General features: G+C 39.2%; 1 long non-coding RNA gene across 1 annotated transcript; it reads left to right on the forward strand.

Annotated features, from left to right (window-relative positions):
* Positions 1 to 6: 6 nt before the first annotated feature.
* LOC106943414 (uncharacterized) lies at positions 7 to 6201 on the forward strand. The gene is made up of 2 exons (XR_001423907.1): positions 7 to 4953; positions 5045 to 6201. It is a non-coding gene; the product is annotated as an uncharacterized LOC106943414 (long non-coding RNA).

Raw genomic sequence — 6201 nt, forward strand, 5'->3', positions numbered from 1 at the left:
TCTCAGATTGGAACAAAGCGACAACAGAATCCACCGGTGCATAAAAGAGAGAGGAGGACGGTTTATTAGAGGAGCCGTGACATTATTTTCAGAGAAGCAACCAAAACCTGCTTGTCCTGGTGTAACCTATTGAGCCTCGACTGATTCAGGGCAACTCATTATTCGGTTTTTAACAGAGGGCCTGATAAATATGCAGCTGCCTTGAGCATCTAAATGCTGCACACCAAGCTCTTATCAGATAATATCCTCACAGCTTTGTGAAATATGACTAATGCGGCCGACTGGTTCCTGATAATCTATGCAGTGTTAGTTAGCCGAGCACTTGGCACCTATCACATTCTCCGATCTCCCTCCTTGGTGTGTTTATTTAGTTTACTGGACTTTAGCACAAGATAATTGCAAGGCACTAGTCAGCAAAGGTGGGAGTAAAATGGAAAGATTCAGCTGAGGTTGTCAGGCAGCTCTGAGTTTAAACAAATTTTTTATACGGGAAGTCAGCATGCTATCTTGTGGCATATCTTCCATGATGTAAAAAGGACAAAACCTCATAGTGGGGTTCCTGGTTACGTTTTTAAGGTGGAACTGTGATCTGAAAGTGACTCTGGATTAATTATTTAACACTAGAGTGAAATGCCAGCAAGTGAAAGAGCTGAGAGGGAGTTTTTTTCCTCGTAGCTGAAACCAAACTTGACATTGAATAGCAAACAGGTAAACCACAAGAGGGAGAAAAAAATGTCTTCATATACGTCCTGCAGAGCACATATGTGTTTCCTGTGTGCAGAATAGCTGCGTCTCAACATTTGAAAACTTTAATTACTCCAGATTCTGGTGAAGAATGCTAGTCTACAACATTGTCCTTCCATACATCCAGCCAACCAACCGGTTCAATCCCTGCTACAAGCTGCTAAGTGCTCCTTTGTGCAAGTCAGTAACCTCCTACGCTCTTACCACACAGAGCCAACACCAACACCGTCCACTTTTTCTTAAAATAAAGAAACAGACTCCTAAGTTGTCAACAATCAATTATATGCCCCGACTTCCCATTTGTTTCTTCCAACAACCGAACAGACCGCCTAAAACTGGCCAGAAGTTAATAAAACCTGTCTGTTTGCTTTTAACTCTATTTCAACCTCCTCCCCAGCTTGCTGCCAGTGGCCTGTTTAATTTCCTGCTTGGTGCCATTTGTGCACACTGGCCCCCTATTGCTGAGCGATGCCACGACGGTCGTCCCTCCCGCCCCTCCACTGCTTCCTTCCTCTTAACCCTCTTGCCAGTGGCCCTGCAAACCTCCGGAGGCAGGCGGTGCCAAGCGTTCCAGCTGTTTAAACAGGTCAGTGGTTGGTGCCAGGTGCCGCGAAGGGGAGCGCTGCCATTGTTGTGCCCTATATTGCTGGTTTGTGCAATCTGTGATGATTCCATTGTCTCTGCAGAACAAGGAGCAGGGATTAAAGGTACTGAGCTTTTTTTCAAATTGAAGTTACTGAACATTTTAGCAGTGAAGGGCTGTATGACTTTTAAGCTATGCATTTCTTGAACCTGGTTATTAATCGAAATGAAAGATATTTCACAGAAGAATAGTCTCACTTGAAAATATTAGAAGTTATTGATCAGTTTAGTTTAAGTTCCTGCAATTACATAATCATTTATGCCAAAACATATACTTTATAAAACTTCTTTATGCAAAAAAACAGCATTCAAAACTCAATATTCAAGTTGATGCCCATTACAAGAATCATGTTACAGTCTTATCACAGAAAAATAGTATTTATGTCTTTACAGCAGCAGAAAAAAGAACAAGTAACCGAACCAATAACATGCAATTTGTAGGAAAACACTTAATGCTGAAGAAGAAATATTTTTCATCCCATATTTGTCTTTTTAGATTACCTTCCCATAACGCATAGAAGACGTTCTGCAGAATACATGTTACCCAGTAGAATTATGCATCAGCCTCCCAGACCAATTAGTATAGAATAGTGCAGCATAAATTTTACAGGAACAAAAAAACAAACCATGTTTTCCTCATAATGAGAACATCCTTCCTTGTTATTGTGTCATACTGTCTTGTTAGAAAAGGAAGAATATTTAACAGTTAATATTTCTGTTGTTTTAGTATAAGTCCTCTTGTTAGTTCAAACTTTGTGGGGGTTTTTTCTACAATGACAAATATGTGTTCTAGTTCAGCGGCTGCATCTTTAGCTCTGAAACATCCTAATTGAGACAGATTCAGTGTTTGTTGTATTTAGAAAGATTATTCGAATTGCTGCATACTTGCCAGGTCGTCTCAGACTGTACAAAAAACTAGTACTATTCAAAATATGTCTTACTGTACTTATCTTTCTATACTTTAAATTATCAAATAAAATAAAAAATTTTAATTATTTAAATTGTGTCCCATAAAAAAGCTCCCTCTGGCACAGCTCCAGCATATTAAATCTAAATGCATAAATATGAAAAATCGCTTCGTGTCAAAAGGGCCATCATGTCAGGCCCAGACTGAACAAATTTACAAATCTAAAATTGTGAATCAAGCACATTAACCTCCTGGCTCTAACGCTGATTACATTCCAGCCAGAGGCAACTTTAAACTTTATTGTTTTGACCTTGTTACATTATGCCACTTATCATGATGAAGAATAGGTGTGACTAACAGGAGTTAAAACTAATATTTGTTTTACACACTAATTTTGTACATAGAACATGTATTTTAGTTCCAATTAAAATCTCAGTGGAGTTTAGCAAGCAACAGTTTTAAAACTGTGATCAAAGGACAGAAAAAGTTTTTTTTTTTTTTTTCTGGCATGCTTTCCAAACAATCGCTGGGCATGTAGAAAGGGTCTAATGGTTGCTATGGAGATGCAACTCTTTCCTGCAGTTTTCTGACAGTGAGCTCATGAGATTGCTTGCCTCTTTTACCATCCTCCTCGCTGTGCTTGGTGGAAAGATAAACCTGGGTCATCATCCAGTCTTGCTCGTCACAGTTCTGGTTGTTTCATTTTTATTTTTTTCCCCTTTACTATTATGACTGTAGATTATGTCTACCCTGTAAAAGTAACGCATTCTTTTATCTTTCCTGTTTTGAAGAGAGGCCAGAGAAACAAACTCATGTGCCTTGTCATAACTGCATTCAAAGCCTGAATAGCTAAATAAAGATTAAGCAATAATTAGTAGCAACAAGTGGGTTGATTTTGCAGCTGTTCCAATAGGTATAAGATGCATTATTTATTCAAACTGCACTGTATTCAGTCAATAGATATTAAAAACAGCTAAAATAAGTTGATTTTCCTATTGAAATAGAGGTTTTTCAGTTTAAAAGAGAACATTAGATAATGTTCATGGCCATTATGTCCACTTTGAGCCACTCGCTGTATTTGTACAAAAGAAAGTTCATCATTCATCCAGATGATAAAAGCTCAAACACAAGGAGACAGATGAATCAACACACATTTAAATCCCACCAAAGGGGGCACTTAGCGTTGATGATAAGTCTGCCCCTGATGGCAATGCCAGAGATAGTTCAGTGAAATTACAATTCTAATTTAGATGTGCTCCATTTCTGTCACACACAGTTGAGATGTATTAAATCCAGCACAAGCGGTTGCGCATGCCAGATACGAACAAAAAGCATGTTTTTTTTTTTGTTTGTTTTTTTTTTAACGCAGGTCTCCTGATTGATTACAACGCCGTGGACATCGGATTCAGCTGAATGACCGACCAGCTCTCCTCCCACTCACGACTCTGAGCCACTCCTTCACAGATGTTCCAAAGTGAACTTAATTTATAGACTTGTCCAGATGATCAAGCAGTGTGTGAGTGAGGCCTTGGCTGTGCTGACCTGTGTGATGAGGCTCACTGCTGTGCACAGCGGACAGTGACACAGGCAGGAGCAATCACCACATTGAGGCTCGAGTGTGTATGAGTGTTTGCAATTTGCTCCAAATCTGACTGGGCATTTCTTTTTTTTTTTTAAACTCCCAGCTAACGTTAATCATGACAAGCTCAGTTCTTCAGCCTCAAATTCGGCTTTCACCGCCATCAATATGCAGCCTGCTGATTCCATCCGGCCCACACATACGTGATAATGATAAGTCATGGTAGGCGGTAATGGCAGTTTCAGTCTGGGTGCAGGATTTTAATTGGCTACTTTAGCTGTCAGAGAAAGCAGGAGCCTTGATTGAGCCTTTGATTTGGCCAGAGTGGCACACCGAGAGCCTTAATTGGCCTGTGGACCAAACACCAGGAAAACACATTAGTTGAAGTGCTCAAGCATGAGCCCTCAGAATTTATTACAAGGGTTCAGATAGCTGAAATGTCAAACTCAAAATGTCATTAAACTTTAAAATAAATTAGGAAGTAAAAACGCTGAGACTCTTTGGCGTAAAGTCTTTTGTTTTAAAAACTATTCACTTGAGATCGAGCTGGTCATAAACAAAACAACTTTTTTTTTTTTTTTGTTGCAGTTTTTCTATAAATTATCTAATCAAGATAAAGTATTTATCATTCCAAAAACAAGATCTCATCTCATGGCATCGAAGTAACTATTTAAGATGACAAAAGCAGAAAATTGGTTGTATTAATTTGTGGGAGTGGCAAACATGCATGGAAACATTCAAAAACAGGATGACAGATTAGTAGTAGCTTGGTGTTGCCGTCCCTGGTCGTCTCCATCTGGCACAAGCAAATCAGGCTGAACTAGTTCCAACACAAATAGCTCAGAATCTATCTGAAAATCTGTCTAGAATCTCTCCACCGCCATAGTGTTGACTAATACCAGCGAATCATCTGGATTCACTTGTAAGAATTAGAATTTTATTTTTTGAAAATATGTACCTCATTACCCTGCTGTCTTATTTTGTTAATACACAACAAAAAGAAATAAATCCCCACTGTTTCGTATCTTTCAGACAGATTATTACGAAAAGCAGTGAAGAGGTTTCAACAATTTCAATGAAGGTTTGTTTTAGTAAGCTAAATAATACAAATGTTCAGATAAGCAGACCACAGAAGGACTTGAAGCTTATTAACAGACGTATCTAACTTGCAGGAAAAACAACAAGATAAAGAACGACCATCCTGGACACACAGAAGCAGAGCAAAACCAGAGCTTTCTCCTCTGCCACTGTTCTTATGTTGCAGCCATTACCTGTGTGAGGCCAATAAACAACAGATTTCATCTCGGCTGAAAATTTCCTTCCTCCCTGTTTGACAGGTTACTACTGGGATAAATGGGGAACGTGGCACATATGGCTTGTATGGACTATATTTGTAGGGTCGTAGAGCTCCCATCTAAGTGCACAGTGAGTAGCACAAATCATCCTCTAATTATAACTTTTGAGGCTTACATACATCATTGGGGGGCAATTTCAAGGTGATGGCTCTTCAGTTTACCGAAAATGGCTCTGGGGAACTGTCACCATCATCAACCATCCACCTAACATAATTTTCTTCTTTCATTTTAATCTTGTCTTCTGTTTTTTTTTTTTTTTTTTCCCCTTGAGAAACATTGTACTGTCCCACAGATAAGTAAAAGCCTGGCAACGCTACAAATATGCCCCAAGTCACTATTGTGTGACCAGCCTCTTTCTTTTAAACTTCAGCATAAGCCTGCTTCAGTGCCATTAAAATAACTTGTCATGACAGTGTGGCCTGGGAGCACTGCAATCAATTTCTATTACATCAAGGCCCAACTGGGCATTGCTACTGAACTAAGCGCTGGTAAGCAATCTCCCTGGCCGAGGGTGGTTTGTGTGATGGTGGCGTATCTTTATGTGTGAGTGAGCAGTATAAGGAGTGTGTGTTGGCTTGTAAATGAGCAAGAACTGCAAGAGGTTTAACTTTTCTCTGCACAAGTGTGCAGTCTTACCAGCACAGGGAATGAAACTAAAAACAATGCTTTTAAATTCTGCGTCGATAGGGATTAAAGTGCTGGGAAAAGAATTTGCCCCCCATATAGATTCCTACTGTTTTGCTTTTGTGTCACATTTAAAGTCGTCAGATCATCAAAGTAAATGTAAAAAAAACAACAACACAGTTTTCAAAGGATGTAATTTATTAAGTGAAGGAAAAGACCATCCAGACCAATCGCATGTGGGGAAAAATAGATTACCCTCACTATTAAATTGTAAGTTCATTTTGAATGAATAACGTTTTCCTTTATCCGCTGCTACATGTCTGTCCAACTACTGCCTGACCTGTCAAAAT

The sequence above is a fragment of the Poecilia latipinna genome, unplaced genomic scaffold, assembly GCF_001443285.1.
Source record: "Poecilia latipinna isolate Pla-1442-1.1 unplaced genomic scaffold, P_latipinna-1.0 Scaffold5284, whole genome shotgun sequence".
NCBI classification, from domain to species: Eukaryota; Metazoa; Chordata; class Actinopteri; order Cyprinodontiformes; family Poeciliidae; genus Poecilia; species Poecilia latipinna.